At 34.0% G+C, this 22,191-nt stretch overlaps 1 pseudogene; it reads right to left on the reverse strand.

Annotated features, from left to right (window-relative positions):
- Positions 1-679: 679 nt before the first annotated feature.
- LOC110708840 lies at positions 680-6,222 on the reverse strand (annotated as a pseudogene).
- Between the last annotated feature and the right edge of the window lie 15,969 nt (positions 6,223-22,191).

Consider the following 22,191-nt stretch of genomic DNA (forward strand, 5'->3'; position numbering starts at 1 on the left):
TCCTTCCCTTCTTTTTCTTCCTTCTTTGCTATCCAAACAAAGCGTAAATCTCAAATTTTTGAATGCACAAAGCTATGAGATATAACATTTATCCATTACCAACAGATTTGAACAAAAAAATTACACATAGGAAATAAACCCAAGATTTATAATGAGCTTAAAAGCAAAACCATCTGATCAAAACATCATCATTTCAAAGTTATGGACACAAATTCATAGATCGTCCCCAAATTTCTTTTTCACTCCGTAATAACTTGTCATTTTGGTGAAAAATGGTCGGTTTTCTTTATTCATAACTTTATTTTATTTTGAATATATATTTTTTAGGTACAATCGTACATGTATGATGTAAAGTAAATTAAAATTACATTTATTGAGTAATAATTTAGAAGTTGTATCGAAACAACCTATAAAGCCAACAACCAATTATTTTTTATTAAAGTGTTGGAATAGAACCAACAAAGCCAAACATGTAGCATCTTAGCATTAGGCCGGAAAAACTTGGTATGGTGATTCTTCTGAGCCACAATTACCACAAACTTTGGTTCCACTTCTCATCCAAGACGCATGCCAAAGTTTGGAATATATTTGGTTACGAAAGTTGATAGTCATGGGCAAACCTTAATGGTTTTGCCAAAAAAAAAAAAAAAATCTTAACCAATAATCGGGCAAAAACGCATACCTAAATATGATAATATGTTCAACTGACATATAAATCAAGCAGAGCCTATAATGACCCATTTTAGAATTGCTTAAGCTTAAGACAACATTTACACAAGTAACATCTTCGGCAAACATATCTCATGATGCCTTCATCTTAGACACAAAATTGTCAATCATTTCGAACTTAGAAGACTAAGTCCTTAGATGCCCTATATTGTGAAATCATCGACCATTCCCTGGAGTTAACCTAAAGAGCATAAGAACAAACAACATCAACTAATGGTAACAACAACTTTTCCTTGTCAATTTTTCAAAAATGACGAGAAAGGGGGAGTGTAGAAATTTACAGCAACAATTGATGGCACATCAGAATGCTCTGGTGATCCATAAGATACATCGGGCACTTTTGAAATTAGTGGTATAGAAAGAGTATGCTCAACAACGAACATGGAGTTCAACCCACCAACCTGTATAAAGAATAGACAAATATGAGAAGCCACACATTTAAAAGAAAATAAGACCATCAATAAGCACCAATTTACCCCTAACCTCTAACAAATCTGTGAAACCCAAGCCTAAATTAGTACTACTAAACAATTTAGAAATTAAGCTGGGGTTGTGTTTACTTTCATACGGGTGGAGTGAAGACTCAAAACTTCAAAATTATACAAATACAAATACATCCGGTGTGAACCTCAGGCTAATTCCTGCTTTATTATGATTTTTTTTTTTAGTGATTTATTATGATTATGTCACTCTCATATTTTTGAAATATAAGAATGGCGTATATGCAATACTTGAATTTTCCATAGCCTTCTTGGTGGAAACCAGCAAAATTACCCAAAACATGTTAAGTACAATATAAGTTCTAATTAATCTTGAATGAGCTTTAAAAAATACCAAACGGAGAATGAATAAAGATGCTCAAGTATGACATACTCCGTAGTAACTCTATCTTTACACAGAACAATCAAATTAATATACCAAATACCAGGGACCAAATTGTGTAACACGTGGTCCTTTATACATGTTTAACTAAAATTTCAGAGATTTATCTACATGGAAAATAAACACCTATAAGATACATATTATCAGAACATACTTGGGCACTTACAATGTGTTTGTTTTGCAAGGATGTGAAGGTCAAATGATAATCCATTTCAGAATTCGATAAAGGTGTTACCTGCAAGATATGAGCATGTAAGCAGAGTGTTAAAACATTTAATTATGCTTTAATGTAAGTCTCAGATCTTAAAAGAGGAGAAAAATAAAAAATCGTTCAAAACCAAAACTCACTTCTCAAACCTACTTCACTATAATCAATTTCTATCTCAAAAGGCACAAAATCTTCACAATATGCCTCATTTATTTAGAAAAAATTCAACAAACACAGAAAAATTCAATTACAAACTTAAACTAAACCATAAAAAACCTTAAATTTTTTAAAAACCCACAAAAATTCCCATCTACCTCATTTCACAATCAACCAAATAAATCAAACGTTGGGTAATTAACCATCAAATGAACAACAACAAGGCTTAGAAGATATATTTTTTGTTAAACCTTAATTTCTACGATTTACTCATCAATATAGGCAATAGCAATGGACAAGTATATTTTATAATCTTGGGGTTGTAATAATTATGCAGATTGTAGCAAGGGTGTGCCATTTTGCACACAAAGAAATCACAGTGCAAGCAGCCGATTAAATTCCTAACACTCATATTCACTACCTAGTCACGAAAGCTCCATATGAACTCCCAACATGAAATCGAAGTCCAAAACACCACTTAGCAGTTGCATAGTCCAGATTTCCAATAGGCTTCAATGATAATCATCAAATTTCAGCTTAAGTTCATACATAAGATCCTTAACCATTTTTCCATTAATCCTACATTAACTCGAAACAATTCGTGAAAAGCCCCTATCAAACAACAAAGTACATAATTCAGAAACCCTGTAAAATCCCAGATGTGTGAGGCCGAAATTTGTTAACCACAAGGCAATTTTTCAACATCTATTTAACAAACCCCAGAATGAACACCAACTGCTTGTTAAAATGCCAGTATGCAACAATGAAAACCTAAACAAGATGGAAGGAAATTCAATATTCAGATATCAGGGGAACGGAGGAGAGAGATAATGATCTAGAATCTCCTTTCTAAAACCACCACAAGCTACAATCATCTGAAACAACTTACCTCCTCCAAGTCGAACATCTTGGCAGAAGCTGTTCAGCACGGGAATCATCAAGTGGTGGCAGATCTCTTTAAAATAGTTCTTTATCCTTTACCCGCAAAATTGATAGTTTGAGTACTTAATCATTGTTTGTTCGTATAACAATTTCACTCCATCAATACCAAAATTTAATAAAAGCAAAATGAGAACTCGAAGGCTCTGCTAACCAGAAACAAAACACACGAACACATACAAAGTCACATACTGAAAGCTCCAAAAGGATCAAGTAGGCATACAGAAAAAAGTAAGGAAATAATAACGGTGCTTATTACACCTGAATCAGCAAAGTGATAACTGAACATAAATCTTAGGCTGATACAAAACACCAATGTCCACCACTATGAATTAAGGGGGAAATTTAACAGCAAATATTCCAAACCAATTGGTTGAATATTAGAACAAAATTAGAGATGGATGGGATCACTTACCACCCAATTCTTAAGTACCAATTGTTGATCCCTTTACCATCAGAAACTCCTTTAAACATGTTTAGTGCCCTGTATAATCCACAGAAATAAACCTCCGCAATTGCTCCAGCAGCCCTGACAGTAGCAACAACCACCATAATTTCACTTGAATCAACTTATACACCGACTCCAATTGAAATCAAAATGTTATAAACCTAGTGTCACTGTCGCACCTAATCTTTGATGCCAAAAAATTCCCACCCAAATAAATTTTACAGTATCTAAGGAACCCTAGAAGAAATGGTTCAGTAAAATATAAAAAATATACTTTTATTCTCCTCCCATTTTCTCTAGATCCCTTCGTATTAATTAACTACTTACAGAGTTATAAGAGGTCAAAACTTGAGCTTAGTCCAGAATTGAGCAAATGAGAATATACTCACAAAATAAAAATTAATATAGACAGACATGGAGCACCATATATATATACGATTAAAAAGGAATAATTGTATACTTACTCTATCAGCTTCGGCCACAGTCGCTAGAAACTCTCTTTCTAGGATTAGGTGAGCCTCTTTCATCACATTCCAGAGACAAATGAGCTGAGCCTTGGGGCATAATATAGAAGAGGAAGCTGGAAAACGTCGACACTGTTCTTTATGTTAAGCAAGTTGTTCTCTAGCTGTACCTCACACTCCCTTTTCAAATGAGGAACCACATACACATGAGACAATACCAGAAGGTGCAGAATATATTCCTCCATATCTTCTGGGTTGTAGCTGCAGAATGACAGCAGAAACACAGCAGTCAGCATGCAAAAATAATGTGCTTTCACAAGATTCAATATTACTATATAAAATTTTATAAAATGAAACTCTGAAATGTATTACCAAGAAGAGTAGAGAAATCAAATGAAAACATAAACCGCATCACGTGGAACACCATGAATGATGGTGGATTTGTGTCGATTTTTGCCTTTGGATTCCTTCACCCTGTCAATATACAACTATGAACTATCAGCTGTCTTCTTAAATGACGTCATAAAATTTATCCTAATAAGTCACTTTTCCATCAAGGTAAACTGAATACATGGTAATTCAAGGAAACTCAAAAAAAATTTCGACCATGCATATTATATACTGATCAAAGTTGACAAGCTGAATTAAGAAATTGTCTAATTTCATTCAAAAAAAAAAAAGAAAAATCAAATAGTCAAATGGGTTCTGAAAGATCTTACCAATATATTAACATGGTCATAAATTCGGCCACCATCATCTATATGAATGACAACATCAGCTCAATAATCTTCATTAAAAAGGTGGTCATACAAATCCCTTATTGAAGTGCTCACAGAGCCTTGGTCTTCGTAAGATGACATGCCCTTGGACTTAAGCAAAACCCTCTTAGGTTGTGCACCGGGCAATGGAGGTGCTAGTGGAGGATTCACACTCTGAATTGTCGATCACATCTCCATTATACACATTTTATTGATTTCAACTCCTGCTAATAATGAAAAAATACTCAATTTTAGTAAATCATCAATTTCTTAATCAAAATATAGAACTCTTCATCTTCTACTCAAAGCTTATATAGATTATATAAGGGTCTTATCAAATACATTGCCTAAAATTAATCTCTAAATTTAGTCCATCATAATTTCCCTTTTTTTTGTTTCAATCTTTTCTAAATCCAACCCAACATATACATGAATTTAACAAACTTTTAAGGAAATATATACACAAGTATATAATAACAATTAAATAAGATCCCTTTTGGGTTTTATGAGATAATGATCAATGATACAAATGCAAGCATAATTGAACTAACAATTACTATCCTATCATATAAGATCATACTACAGATAATAAATTTAAGAGAATAGAAAGAAAAAATTATGAGTTGTATCAGATCATTTCACAGACATGGATACCTAAATGAATGACAAAGCTCAAGTAAAGTAGAAATTTTAACACCCATGAATATTATAAACAAAATAAGAAGAAAACTCAAAGCTTATAGTTTAATGACAAAAAAGAATGCCTGAATTAAGAAGTTGCTATTTAGAAGTATTGTTTATAAAAATTGTTATAAAAATTGAAGCCTAATTTTTCAGAAATGAGCAATTTTTCTATCTTTCTATTCAACCACAGCAAATTGAAAGGGAGAGAAAATACATTACAAGTTTATGAGTTTCGTCGACATTTTAAGTGGTTGCAGTCCTGAGATAGCGGCAGTCTGATGCCGGAAACTTCGCCATCACCATTACCCCTGCCGCCGTTCATCGCAATATGTCTCCTCTTTTTCTGGTTCGACAAAAAAGAAAGTCTGAATCAAAAGGGCGAAAATCCTTAGAATTTCATCAACACTCCTTCATTCATTAATTACTCAGATTATTTCCGATTAAAATTACCTCAATTCAATTACAAAATTAAATTAAAGAGAGGATACCTAGAAAAATTCAATTACAATATTAAATTAAACCACAAAAACCTCAAATTTTCAAATACCCGCAAAAATTCACATTACCCCATTTCACAATCAACAAAAATAAATCAAATGTTGGGTAATTAAGCATAAAATGAACAACAATAATAATCATTTTTTTTGTTACCGAAAAGCTGTGACGAAGGGGAAATCGGTGGTGGTAGGCATATCACGAAAAGCTCAAAGCTAAATATCTCCCCATTCTTCTGATGTTCTGATAGTTAAGCCGCCGCCCTTGGAAATCATCGCTGCTGCTCCATTTTTGCGATGTTAGCTATGCTCAGGAATGGTGGTGGAAATGGAAATAGAGAAAGCTAGAAAGAAGACGGGTTTTGAGGGAATTCGAGAAGAGGCGGCAAAACGAAAGGCAGGGAGGAAAACCAGGAACCGACCAAGGAAAGAGGGTGAGTATTGGAAAGGGAAAACCACCTCTGCAAGTAAAACCAGTCAACACAAGCAAGGGCAAAATCGGGAATGCATTAATGTTGAGGGCGAAATTGTAATACCGCCAGTTTCCACTGTTCATAAGGAGCTACTGTTACTAAGCTACAGTTGCTCTGAGTTGAACTTTTATATGGTTTGTAGATTTGTAGATACGTTAAACTATTTAACTTCCCTTTATTTATTTTTTTAAAATATGGTAGTTGAACTAAATATATATAGAAAATAGGAAGTATATAGGTGTAATATTAATATTAAAATCAATGTATGATATATATATAAAAAAATTAATAAAAAAAAAATAAGAATTGGATAAAATATAAAGTGATGGGAACATGGAGTATAGATCAATCTGCTGCATATATACGTAATTACGTAGTATCTCTCACTCAAGTTTTTTTTTTTTATTTATTTATTTATTTTAAGTTAATATTTCCAAAATTAAATTAATTTTTATAGAAAAAAAATTACAAGCTACACTGCTTGTTTGAGCAGGCCTGCTTGAAAGTAGCTTGCTTTCTTTCTTCTCCAATGGTAGAGCTACAAATATGTAATTCTTAAATATTGCAAGCAAGTCCCTAAAACTAACCATTGGAGATGCTCTTAAAAACGGAGAGAGTTATAAAGAATGAATATATCTATTCAATTACAAGTGTTCAAAGTAACTACCCGGAGCATTGCCCGGGCCACACACTTGCTCCATTTCTATTGTTTACACTATTCATTCGTCCTACCTTGACTAATGCATAAGAAAAAATATAATCTTGTGGGTACTTGTTGGATTTGTCTTAATAAATAGATTATTAATTTTCAATCAAAACCTTTTGTGTGCCCCGGGTGTACAGTAATTTATTGTAAATCAGCAATTCTCACACGTGTGCCACCAATAAATTCATTATCCCCAATACTCTGTATTATTCTCTCTCCTCTCTCTCTTCCAACAAACTACCAAATTTACGACCACATTCAACCTCAAATTACAATAAGGTTGTTGTTAGGATGATCTCTCATAGAGTTTCGCTTCCTTTGATCTATATTTCTCAGTCTGCAATTGATTTTTCGTTTTATCAAATTTCAAACCCTAACATTCTTAAATTGTTTTTTTTTGGTGCTACATTCTTAAATTGTGATATTTCGCTCTCAAATTTTTCTGATTTAGGTTTCTAATTGATATTCCTATCAAATTTCCGAGCCTTCATAACTTTGGATTTAGAGAACGAGTGAAGTATCAGTCGAAAAATCAGGTATTTTTTCCATTTTAAAATCAAATTTTCATTTTTATGTATAAAAATTACCCTTTTTACCCACAAAAGTTACCCTTTTTATCTATAAAAGTTACCCTTTTTACCCACAAAAGTTACCCTTTTTATGTATAAAAGTTACCCTTTTATCCACAAAAGTTACCCTTTTCGTGCATAAAAGTTACCTTTTCTACCCACAAAAGTTACCCTTTTTATCTATAAAAGTTACCCTTTTTACCCACAAAAGTTACCCTTTTTTATGTATAAAAGTTACCCTTTTTATCTATAAAAGTTACCCTTTTTACCTACAAAAGTTATCCTTTTCGTGCATAAAAGTTACCTTTTCTACCCACAAAAGGTACCCTTTTTATACATAAAAGTTACCCTTTTACCCATGGAAGGTACCCTTTTCATGCATAAAAGTTACCCTTTTTTTCTTCTTCTGCTTCCTTTGCAACGTTTCTTCTTTCCTCAGCATCTTTCTTTTTCTTCTTTTTCTTTGCAATTGCAGCCTTTTTTCAATTGCATTAACATAATCAACATTTTGAAAAAATCATGAAAAAATTAATAAAACACACCTTCATCTTCTGACGACTTCTTTGTACTCTTCTTCTTCACCATTGTAGAATCAAATAAAAAACAAAGAACAAAAAAAATAAAAAAAACCTAAAAATCGAAGAATCAAAACAACTAAATTAAGACACATTTTCACTTTAACTTTTTTCTTCTTCAAAGATTTTTTATCAACCAATTTAGTTGATTCTACTAAAAAAAATTAACACGAGAAAGGAAAAACAAAAGGAGAAGAGGTAAGATGAAAATGCAATGAAGAGGAGAAAGAGAGAGGATAAGGAGATTATAATTGTATAAAGACCAAAATATAGAAAAGAAAAGAGGAGAGAGAAAAAAATCAGAGAGTGTTTCAGGAGGAGAGGACAAAATCAGAAAGAGGTAAATAAAAAAGTAAAAAAAAAAAAAAACCTGGCACGTGAGAAGACTAGAAAAGGGCAATAATTCCTCAAATTGGGCCGCGCGCCATACACTAAATATTGTACACCGGCCTTTTTAAAAAATTTGTGATTTTCAATTGTTAGAATTTATACTTATTGATAATTAAAGATATTATTGATCAAAGATTAACATCGTCATTCGTGTTCAAGAGAAATAAAGCAAGTATTTAAAAACAGGGGGAGTATTAAAAGTATGATAAACAATAGTTACCAACAAATATGACATGATATTATTAGGAAAACATAAAAACTGAGGTAATTAACTATTCCGTATTCAAGTATTATTCATCAAAAGATTCTAAACCTTATAGCGTGACAAAAAAAAAAAAAGAGAGTCTAAATACTTCATTACAATTTTGAGTTTTGAGTTTTGACATATTATTTTAACGCAATAGGGAACTACTATATACACACATACAAACAATATATTTTTGAGTTATATGCAATGCATAATACAGATGTATACTTAATTATTACAAATTACAGGATGTGTTTTATTAACTTGATTTTCACTAATTTGAACTAATCTGAATTTATTTTAGTTGTAATTTGAACTTGGATAACTCTTATTAGAACTTATTTTTCTTAACTTAAATCTGAACTTATTTTTCCTTAACTTAACTTATATGAACTTATTAGACATAAAATAATTGAAAATAAGGTGAACAGAACATACCCTTACAGCCTTACTATATATGATTTCATGATTAATTACTTGTTGAATATTTTTTTTGGTATGAATTTTATTCAGTAATATATTTCTATAACATGGACACATTCACTTTTTACTATATTGTAGACGCACTGTTGGTCTTTGTCAAAAAAAAAAAAAAAAAAAATGGACGCACTGTTGGTTACATTTCTAGAGTTGTGCTCTATTGTCTCCATGGGTCATAGTAGGAAAGAAATCACCCTGTAAAAAAAAAAAAAAGAAATAAATCACAACAATTTTAATATATGTAAATATGATCAATTTTTTCCTATTGGGTTGGAGATTATACATCAAAGGCTACTCATAATTTTGGAAATAAATCACTTTTAATTTAATAGCTTTCACACTATTTTTTTTTTGGTGAAGAATAGCTTTCACACTATACATGCATATATAATCTTGAACAGAAATACTAGTAAAACGTTACGCATTTAATTATAATTATTGTAATTATTGTTACGTTTTTTTCCCTTTATAGTAGCCATAAAAGGGTTACAAACTTACAATATATATCATCTTTCATTTGCATTATTCATTCCAAGGAAAAAAAAATAAAAAATAAAAATGGCACCGACAAATTTCATTTTTTTTCTTATACATTATTACACATCCATCATATTCCCTAAAACAAGCTCATTTTCTTTGCCAAAGATCCCCATAGACTCAAGTGAATTACAAATCGTACCTCAAAGTTTAACCACCCAACAACGCCACCAATTCCTTATGAATATATCTTTGTCACGAGCATCAACATATCGTAAAAGAAGGGGCTCGGGCTCAAGTACAAACTCACTTGAATCCACCGTATGGTGGATAAGCAATTTTTTCATAACACAAGTCTTCTTTGGCACAAGCTCAAATCTTTTCGGCCCTTATCTTCTTATAGATAGCGAGGATGACAATACTTGGGTACAATGCGACGGATGCAACCCATGTTTCGAGGTAAGTGGTGGAAACCCTAGAGTTCAAAATTCTTTAACGTATAAATTACTTAGCCCTGATGATCCACGATGTGAACCTAAATACATTTATGATAGTTCATGTTGGTACTTGAATGAATATATGGGCGGATCAGAGTCTACCTCTGGTCCCATGGGGACGGACATATTTTTATTCCTTAATCCGGAAACCCAAAAACATTAATTCATTCAAGATCTAGCATTCGGGTGCGGTCTCATCAACAAGAACATCAACTTCGGGCGAAATGATGGGCCTGACAATACAATAGGAGGGTTATTTGGGCTTGCACCCGGCCCAAGTTCATTCCTTACCCAACTTGATGCCCAAACTCAAGGGAAGTTTTCCTTTTGTCTCACATCTTGGGCCAAACCAGTCCTTGGAAGATCTACAATGTATTTTGGTGATGCGGCCAAGCTAGAAGGACCTAATGTCCAACAAATTCCTATGAATTCAAAAGATAGATACCATATTTATTTTAGTGGTATAAGTGTAAACGGAAATAGACTCTCATTTGATGCTTCTATATGTGCACTAACAGATGGTGACCCTTCTAAAGGCACAGAGTTCTTCGTCGACTCGGGTGCACCACCCACAACACTACCTACAACGGTATATCAACCCCTACGTGCAGCCATGGCTGACTACTTTGCTCAATATGGTTGGCAGACGATTGGTGAACAAGCCTTTGATCTTTGCTACACGTCGATTCCTAAAGAGGGCCAAAGCTATCCATCCGTGGTCTTTCACTTTTTCGAAAGGTGACCAAGGAGGGGAGGTCGATTGGACAATGGACAAGGACAACATGTTTGTTAAGCTCGATGAAATCGATGGTTTTTGTATGGTGGTTGGCCAAGTTCCTGATCCTGAACCTTGCCTCCTTGGTGCTTATCAACTAGCTAACTTTAAGCTCTCATTTGACGTCAAAAATGAGATTTTATCTTTTGCTCCTCAGAGATGCCAAGAGAATCTTTAGCTTCATTTTAAAATCAAATTTTTTATTGTTCTTGTTAATTTACCATGTTAACGTAAATTAGTTTATGCTCATGGTGTGTTTAGAGGACATAACTATATTGTCTATATATAAAAATGTTTTGTTCAAATAAATTAATAAGCTATTTTGCTATGTTTAGGAAATATTTTATGATGATCAATATGTTATTGAACTTTTGTGAGTTACCCTTACCGGCCATTCGGTCAAATAGACACTCATCAAAAACCGCTTTATACAATTATACATAGATATTTATCAACTGCTCAATAATACAAAGCCCCTAAAATATTTAAGACAGTCCTATTACATAGACATTTATCAATTGCTGAATAGTTCTATAATCATCTACTCCTAATTTATCTCCGTGATCAATATTTACATAAAAATTCTAGTATGGTCATTCTCACTATGACCATGACTATAGTTAATTATGATTGGCTAATTTTTGCTTTTTCTTAAAATCTTGGTCAAAACTTATTTTTAAAATTTTCCATTTTTAATTCTTTTTCATTTTTCCAAAAAAATAATTACTGATTTCCAAAATTCCTTTTTAATTTTCGAAACTATTTTCTTAAAATCTGTTATTAATTAAATCCAAAAATAAGATTAAATTAATTAAATCAAAATAAAAAATTGTTCTTCGTAGTTCTTCAAGTTTCTTCAGTTATGGATGAAATTAACAATAAATTCATGATCTATGTCTCTTAAATTAACTCACGCTTCGGGCGGAAAATGAATACATGCTCCGATCTACACACCATGCGCGATTTTTTATTTTTTGAAAATCAGAGTTCGTACGCATTCGAATTTATGTGGGTTGTTTCTTAATCCTAGAATAATACATTTTAATTGAATAATTTCAATCAAGGGATCTGAAATTGGTGATTACATGTAATTGAAAATCTTAAATATTCACTTTTTTGATAATATGGGTTCGTGAAACAAATCATGGAAGAAAACGTAAAATATCTTCTTCAAAACCCTGTCTGATCCAAAAAAACGAAGATGAAATTTTAAATTTTGTTTTTGTATTAGGTTTTCACCAATATGCTAATAGGACATTACCTATAACAAGTAATTTTACTATTTATTCTTCTACGACCATAAAGAGTGTTATAATCATATTGAATGCTATAATTATGAATTTTAATTTGTGATTATATTTATGTTATCATCAAATAAATTTCATTATATTATCGATAATAATTGCATTAAATTATTAATAATTGTTTTGAATTACATTTTAAGACTTTAACATCTTTTATTATTAATAGAAGGTTATGATCATACACATTATAGGTCATTACATTATGAAATGATATATGCCAAAATTATGTCACGAAGTATTTATTTAGAAATGTGATTCAACTAGTTAAATAACAACGAACAACGACCTATGAATTATTCATTTAATCCAGCACGCACTAGCGTCGTGAATTTTGTGAATTCAAAAAATAATACTATAATAATTTTTTTTTTACAAAAATAGCTAATTAAAACGACAATATATGACCCCAAGATATATTCTCTAGGGTCTCAACATTTTTCGCCATCGAGCCCAGAAATCTCAAAATTTCCTCAAAGAGTGTGGATTATAGCATTCAATTTTGTAATTTTTTGAACTTTTTTTTTGCCCGGAAATAAAAACTGCCGAGATGTTTACCATGGTACCTAATACTCTCCGGGAGTCCAATTGGGTCGATAGAACCATCCAATATGCCTTTAAACGGTCATTTTACCCGTTCACAACTTGTAGTGATTTCGTAAACTCAAGCCTACCACGTACAAAAAATGACAACATATAATGATCATATATGGTTTCAAACGGCATTATATGACCTCGAGATGTATCCCTTATGGTCTCAAGGATTTTCACCACCGGGCCCCAAAACCTCAAAATTTCCTTAAAAATCGTGGATATTATAGCTTTCAATTTTGTAATTTTTTGACCTTTTTTCGCCCGGAAATAAAAATTTCCGAGGTGTTTATCATGGTCCCTAATACCCTCCGGAAGTCCAATTGTGTCGGTGGAACCATCTAGTATGCCCTTAAACGGTCATTTTACCCGTTCGCAACTTGCACCGATTATGTAAACTCAAGCCTACGACGGACGTTTATGACAATATATAATGATCATATATGATTTCAAACGGCATTATATGACCCCAAAATGTATTCCTTAAGGTCTCGAGACTTTTCGCCACCAGGCCGCTAAACCTCAAAATTTCCTCAAAAAACGTGGATTATACCTTCAATTTTGTAATTTTTAACCTTTTTTCGCCCGGAAATAAATATTGCTGAGATGTTAACCATGGTCACTAATACCCTCCGGGAGTCCAATAGGGTCGGTGGAACCATCCAATATGCCCATAAACGGTCATTTTACCCGTTCACAACTTGCAGTGATTTCGTAAACTCAAGCCTACCACGTACGATTTTGACAACATATAATGATCATAAATGGTTTCAAACAACAATATATGAACCCAAGATATATCCTCTAGGGTCTCAACACTTTTCTCCACTGAGCCCCGAAACCTCAAAATTTCCTCAAAAAGCGTGGATTATAGCCTTCAATTTTGTAATTTTTAAACTTTTTTTAATTTCACCCAGAAATAAAAATTTCCGAGATGTTTACCATGGTCCCTAATACCCTCCGGAGTCCAATTGGGTCGGTGAAACCATCCAATATGTCCTGAAACGGTCATTTTACCCATTCGCAACTTGCACCGATTTCGTAAACTTAAGCCTCCACGAACGTTTATGCCAACATATAATGATTATATATGGTTTCACACGCCAATATGTGACCCCGAGATATATCCCCTAGGGTCTCAACACTTTTAGCCATTGAGGCCTGAAACCTCAAAATTTTCTCAAAAAGTGTGGATTATATAGCCTTCAATTTTGTAATTTTTGAACGTTTTTTTTTCGCCCGAAAATAAAAACTGCCGAGATGTTTACCATGGTACCTAATACTCTCCGGGAGTCCAATTGGGTCGGTTGAACCATCCAATATGCCTTTAAACGGTCATTTTACCCGTTCACAACTTGTAGTGATTTCGTAAACTCAAGCCTACCACGTACAAAAATGACAACATATAATGATCATATATGGTTTCAAACGGCATTATATGACCTCGAGATGTATCCCTTATGGTCTCAAGGCTTTTCGTCACCGGGCCCCAAAACCTCAAAATTTTCTTAAAAAACGTGGATTATTAGAGCTATCAAAAACTGATTCGACCCGAGAACTTGACCTTAACCGACAATGATCTGAACCCAGCCTGTACTCGAACAATGCGGTGAAACTAGTGACCTGTAACCAGACCTGAACCTAACCTGATCTTAATTGAAAACCGATTTGATCCAATACTTTATGACCTGCACCCAACCAGTAACCGCCAACCAATTTAATCCTACTTGAAAATAATTTGAACCCGAACTAGTACCTGACCCAATTAAAATATGAACCCGAGTCATGGAAGGTTTAATAAAATTTTATATACCTTTGTAAACCCTCAATCCGATTTAATAAAATCTTTTGTTCAGCTTATATACCTTTTGTTCTCTATTACTCGTATTTAGGTTTAATAAAATCTTGATGATGCTTGATCAAATTATGAAAGACGTAATTATATAGTTCAACTTGGCCACATCGATATTTATTAGAATTGAACTTGAACCAAAACCCGATTCAACACTAACCCGAACCCGAATGTACCATCTTGTTAACCCATCCAAACCCGACTCAATACAAACCGAACCTGAAATTGAACCCGATCTGATTTTAACTCGAATTAAACCCGACCTATATCCGAAAAGGTAAACGACCCGTTATAACTTGAACTAAAATTGACTCGACCTGAATTTGAACCTGATCTAAAGCTAGATTGACCTGACATACCTGATCTTGATTTAACCCGAGACCTAATTTGACTCGACCCAAACTCGACTTGAATACCCGAATTGACAGCTCTATAACCATCTACTCCTAATTCATCCCCGGGATCAATATTTACAACGTTTATTAACAATAAATAATGATCCTCTGCATTATTAGACACGTTGCTCCGTAGTAAATAATATTAGAGCAAAATAAAATCAATGCCAGAAAATGTTACAGTTAAAAACTAACAACGAATTAGTCCAGCCTTTGTCATTAAAACTGGAAAAGTTTAGAAATTGTGGTGTGACGGGCGTTAGAACGGTCGCACATTCCACACTCAATCAAATAAATTTATAAATCCTAAAACTAACCCCTAAACAAGTCTAGTGGTAAGTTCGGAGTCGAACCACAAGGAACGGTAATGTTTGATTGTTCTCGATCTAATGCTTAAGCTACGCCGAAGTCGGTTTATGGATAGTGGACACTACAACTACACTAACACACATATAAAGATCAAGATATTACAAAGTCTACTAGGGGCAAAGATCCACTTTGAACAATTAACAAGTTAATGGGAATCGATTTGATAATCAATCATGCAAAGAAAGAATTAAAATGGGAATTAATTACCATCAAGAGCAATCTCTCAAATTCCTAGCCTAGATCCCTCATTGACTAGGTGCATAGAAGAAATTTACCCAAAATGCAATCAAATATATAAATTCTAATTCACAATCCCTTGTCAAACTAGAACTAACATGCAATTAAGTTTGCTATCTTGGGAGATCAATCCAATCTAAAACAAACAACATGCCATCATCAATTCAATCAATTTAATCACACAATTATCATCAAATTTGTCTCAAATAACTCAATTAACCATAACAAAGCTTCACTCAACACCTAGTAGAAGGAAATCTACTCAAACATGATTAACAAAGCGATTAATAAAGCATAAAGAGAGAAGAGAGTAAGAAATGCTCATTGATATAAAATGGAGATCTTCAAATCATCAAATTCCTCCTTTGATTATCCAAAATCCATGAAAACCATTGTGCTCCTCACTTTCTCTCTCCAAAATTTGAGAGTTTCTCTCTCTAAAAACCTAAAACTAACCTAAAAACTCTTCTAAACTAAAAAAAAAAATCTTTTTTCTTTAATGAGCAAAAAAAAACTATTTATACCCCTTACAAAATTGCTTAGGAAGCTCCGCAAAAAGTCAGCTGAAACGGGAAAAGGTCCGACCGAACTCTGGGTAGGTTCGGTCGGACTCAGGGTAGGTTCGGCCGAACTCAAGGTAGGTTCGGTCGAACCTCCCTGATCCATGTTTGGTCGAACTTTTCTGGTTCGACCCCTCCTGTAAACATGCTGAAAACTTGGTTGAAACTGCCTTGGAGGTTCGGTCGAACTTTTCAAAAGTTTGACCACACCTAGGTTCGACCGAACCTCTTAGAGGTTCGGCCACACCTCCTCTTGAACTTCCTCTTCTTGCTTCCTCTTCTTCCCTTGTGCTCCTCTTGTCTTTGTCCATGCCTCCATACTTGGCCAAGGGGCCTCCTACCGTGCTTAGGACCGTCATGGAACCTGCAAAAGATAGCAAAGATCACGAGAGCATGGGGATGATAAAATTATGCATTAAGATTATCAAAACAAGCGCAAATAAACATACTTTTCATCCATAAAAGAAAAGGAAGCCATAAGAGGAGAAAAGAGGTAGAAAACCTAAGAAAAACAGGAGAAAAGAGACCAATACACTACCCCTAAGGGTAACATAAATGTCACTCATCAAACACCCCCAAGCTTAACTTTTGCTCATCCTCGAGCAAAACAAAACACAACGGAAAACGATGTATATTTTTTTTTTAAAAAAAAAATAAAATAAAATAAAATAAAACTAGAAGAGAAAGAATATACACTAACTCACTTTCGTAGGAATCACGAATGCATTTAGCGCATGCATCAAGCACTTTAAACCCCATAGATCGCTCTAGAGGACGAGTATGCTCTCGTAAGGGTATCCTAAGAGTTTAACCCATAACTCTTGACAAAAATCAAGGCAAGGCAAAAAAAACAATAAAATAAAATAAATCAAAGTAAGAGAAAAGTTACAAGCGTTCTAGAGTGGACTTTTATGATGGAACAAACACTAATGAATGTCAATCTTTCTAAAATAATAAAGGTATGCACGTTCTAAGATGTCCAAGGTTGATTGAAACATAACATATGCTAAGCATAGAGAACTAAAGGAAACACATTCCACCTTTTGTTTCAACCAATCAAACCACGTTCTCTCTACTAGTTTCAAATCCACTTTCAAGTTAGCTTCTCATGATTCCACGAAGAAACCGGAAAATAAATAAGAAATTAAAAACATTGAGAAGGTTACCCGACATCTTGGCTATGCAAACTCGCTCTATAGGCTTGATTCCTATTTCCCGCCATCATTGAATGACTTAACCCTCTAGGATCAAAAGGACTTTCAAGGTATTAACATATAAGCTAGGAGAGTAAAGGTGTGGAGAACTCTTGAAATTGGTGGTAAAACTATGTGAAGCACGGGTGGAACTTCTTCCACAAGATCCAAACGATTCCAAAACAAAAGTGCCAAGTATGCTTATTAAATAACTTTCCCCCAAGCTTATTTAACACAAAATAACAAAATTAGGGAGAACAACAATAACAAAACCCCTTTTTTTTTTTTTTTTTTTTTTTGTGCTTTACATTCTTCTTTACCTTTTTTTTTTTTCAATAATTCCTTTTTCCAAGCTTTTTTTTTTTTTTTTTTTTTTTTTTAAATGTCCTTGCCTCTTTTAACTTTGGACGGCTTTTTTTTTCTCAAAATGTATTTGGTTTTATGCAAAAAAAAAATTATATACAACACATACTTGCTTTGCAAATGAACTTATAATTCTAAACTTGCACCATAAACAATAAAACAAGCTCCAAAACAAAATTGCTTCACAAACTAAAGGTAGGATTTAAAGTGAAACCAAGGCTTCAAGGCTTGTATTGTGGCTAGAGAAAAGAAGGTATATGGCTCAAAAGGGCTAGCAAGAGGGGCAAATGCAAACCAAATCCAAAATTGAAAATTAATCCTATAAAAAGAGAAATGTCTTTGTCATCCCCTAAAGTGGCTCAGTCGCGATCTTGGGAGCTAAAAGTCAAGTTCTAGATATGAGAATGCAATAGCCAAGGATCCAAATATGCCGCTCAACAAAGTATGATGAAGGCTAGAACAATTATACATCACTAGGGATAGCAATAACTAACTCTTGATTTCATATCCACTATAGAGAGCAACTCCATCTTACCACAAGCAAGTGAACTAGAGCTTCATGGTCCCAAAGTTCTTAGCCAACTACCTTAGCATACCATATCCTAGGGTCAACCAAACACATTCTCAAACCGTGCACACCTCTAAAATTTAGGAAGAAAGACATTCAAGAATACAAGTCCAAAAGTATTATGTCCAAAGCAAGAACAAAAGAAAACACATTGCAAATTTGCCTTGATAGAAACAAAATCTTTTTGGAATTTTCAAAATAAAGAAAATGGAAATGCATATACAAATGTGCATGGCATATATGAATCAAAATTCCACCAAACATGATAGAATACCCTCCCCCAAGCTTGAATGAGGCAACATGCTCAAACTTTAAACCAAAGAATCCATGGGAGGAGAAAAGAAAGAAAGTCATCCAACCAACCAACATATGTCCAACAAGTCACAAATCATTAGAGGAAGAGCAAGGAAGGATATTACCGGATTTTAGGTGGGTGTATATACCCGCAAATGACCCAATTAAAATTTTCAAAGCCACTCTTCTCAAGAATTGAATCTTGTTTTCCATATGATAGCAATTGTGGTGCCAAACTTCCTTGATTCTTGATCCAAATCAATGCACCAAAGTATATCAAGTTATGTACCTAGAAAAAGGCACACAAACATTTCCATGAGAGAAAATCTATTCTAAAAAGAAAAGAAAATGAAAGCAATAAAACACGGGTTACTTCCCGAGAAAGGCTTGCTTAAGGTCCAAGCTTGACCGCTCTAGTAAATAATATTGCAACGATCGCAAGAGCTTGTCAAATGCACTACTACACATCTCATAAGATAACAAGTAAGCAAATGATATAAGAAGGGCATGCACCAAGATTAGTGCACGCAAAAGAAGGTGAAGAGGGAGTTTCCAAGAAGAAGAAGAATCAAAAGAAAATTCAAGAAAATAAGAAGAAGAATAGAAAGGCAAACTCTCTTCACAAAAATCTTTTTGGGTGGCAAAATCACCCTTTTCCTCAATTGAAGACGAATGAGGGACATAAAAATCTTCATAGGCAAGGGGGTCCCCAATAGGCTCATTAACAAAGGAAGGAAGGGATATAGGAGTGTAGGGGATATGGTTGAAATTTCTTGAAAAAGGGACATGAGAGAAGGGGATAGGAGCAATGGTCTTACAAATGGTCTCTTCTTCACCACCATTCCTCAAATCACCAATTTGAGCATGAAAATCAATCATAGAATCCTCAAAAGAAGAACACTCATGATCATGATCTCCCTCAAACATCCAACTTCCAAGAGGAACTACATAATCCCCTTCACTACAATCATGAACAACAACTCCCTCAACTTCCTTAAAGCCTAAAATCTCAAAGCCATGCATGAATGGATGCAAATTCATTTCAAAATGGTCTCTCTCCCATGAAGCATTCTTAATGAACTCACTCAAAAGGCTATGGGTTTTCATTTGACACTCAATAAACACATTAGACATAACCTTAAATGAATCCAAATACTCATGGATAAAAGGATCACAATCATGCACTTGAGACTCGTCAAGATGGGAAAAAGGGTTAGGATTTTCAAAATCAACACTCTCTTCATTCTCAACTCCTTCACCATCACTCATATGCTCACCAATGGGATCCTCACACTCTCTTGGTTGCTCAAAATCATCATCATCATCCTCAACACACACATTAAATTGGGATTTTTCACAAACAAGCATCAAGGGTGACAATTGGCTTTCTAACTCTTCTTTTCTTCTCCTTCCCTCCTCAAGACGCTCCTCATTCTTTTTCATTATCTCTAATTGACCTCTCATAGAATTAAGAATCATTTCCTTACTAGGCCCAAGCTCATTATCAAGCTCAATGCACCTAATTTGAGATTCAAAAGTAGCAATAAGGGATTCAAAAGGTGTTGAAGGTTGAGGCTCAACAAGAGAAGAAGAAGTACAACCAAGATTGGAAAAATCAACATTAAGATCATGAGCATATACATCACATTGGGGAGTGGGGGCACAATCAAACACATGAGATTCATCATTAAGGGAACGGAGCACATCACAAGAAGGCATGGTAAATAATGAAGAATATTGAAACACACCATTAGCATCAACTTGAGCATGCACCTCATCATCATGAACAAAAGAGGAAATAGAGTTGAAATCATGTGTTTTAGGCTCACTTAAGGGATCATGTAACAAATCATGGGAATTCATGCTAATATTAGAAGTATCAACACATTGCATATCAATAATAGAATCATGATTACCCTTATTATAGACATCCCAAGCAAACCAAACATAAAAATCCCAAGCATCATCAATTGATAATGCTCTAAATTCACCATTATGCATGCATTCAACTTCATCCCTAGTTTGCTCATTCAAACCAAAATAACAAATCTCACAAGCCTCCCAAAGACTACAACAATAAAAATCCAAATATCCCTCAAGTCTATTGAAATATTCACAAAAAGGCTCATTGTCATATTGAGGAAACGAGTTACTTGCCATTTTTTTTACAAAAACAAGAAAAAATTAAAAAAAATAAAATAAAAAGAAAAGTATACACAAAGACCTAGACTCAAGCAATAAAAAACAATCAAGTATTGACACCGTTCCCCGGCAACGGCGCCATTTTGACGGGCGTTAGAACGGTCGCACATTCCACACTCAATCAAATAAATTTATAAATCCTAAAACTAACCCCTAAACAAGTCTAGTGGTAAGTTCGGAGTCGAACCACAAGGAACGGTAATGTTGGATTGTTCTCGATCTAATGCTTAAGCTACGCCGAAGTCGGTTTATGGATAGTGGACACTACAACTACACTAACACACATATAAAGATCAAGATATTACAAAGTCTACTAGGGGCAAAGATCCACTTTGAACAATTAACAAGTTAATGGGAATCGATTTGATAATCAATCATGCAAAGAAAGAATTAAAATGGGAATTAATTACCATCAAGAGCAATCTCTCAAATTCCTAGCCTAGATCCCTCATTGACTAGGTGCATAGAAGAAATTTACCCAAAATGCAATCAAATATATAAATTCTAATTCACAATCCCTTGTCAAACTAGAACTAATATGCAATTAAGTTTGCTATCTTGGGAGATCAATCCAATCTAAAACAAACAACATGCCATCATCAATTCAATCAATTTAATCACACAATTATCATCAAATTTGTCTCAAATAACTCAATTAACCATAACAAAGCTTCACTCAACACCTAGTAGAAGGAAATCTACTCAAACATGATTAACAAAGCGATTAATAAAGCATAAAGAGAGAAGAGAGTAAGAAATGCTCATTGATATAAAATGGAGATCTTCAAATCATCAAATTCCTCCTTTGATTATCCAAAATCCATGAAAACCATTGTGCTCCTCACTTTCTCTCTCCAAAATTTGAGAGTTTCTCTCTCTAAAAACCTAAAACTAACCTAAAAACTCTTCTAAACTAAAAAAAAAAATCTTTTTTCTTTAATGAGCAAAAAAAACTATTTATACCCCTTACAAAATTGCTTAGGAAGCTCCGCAAAAAGTCAGCTGAAACGGGAAAAGGTCCGACCGAACTCTGGGTAGGTTCGGTCGGACTCAGGGTAGGTTCGGCCGAACTCAAGGTAGGTTCGGTCGAACCTCCCTGATCCATGTTTGGTCGAACTTTTCTGGTTCGACCCCTCCTGTAAACATGCTGAAAACTTGGTTGAAACTGCCTTGGAGGTTCGGTCGAACTTTTCAAAAGTTTGACCACACCTAGGTTCGACCGAACCTCTTAGAGGTTCGGCCACACCTCCTCTTGAACTTCCTCTTCTTGCTTCCTCTTCTTCCCTTGTGCTCCTCTTGTCTTTGTCCATGCCTC

Source organism: Chenopodium quinoa, unplaced genomic scaffold, assembly GCF_001683475.1.
Source record: "Chenopodium quinoa cultivar QQ74 unplaced genomic scaffold, ASM168347v1, whole genome shotgun sequence".
Classification (NCBI taxonomy): Eukaryota; Viridiplantae; Streptophyta; class Magnoliopsida; order Caryophyllales; family Amaranthaceae; genus Chenopodium; species Chenopodium quinoa.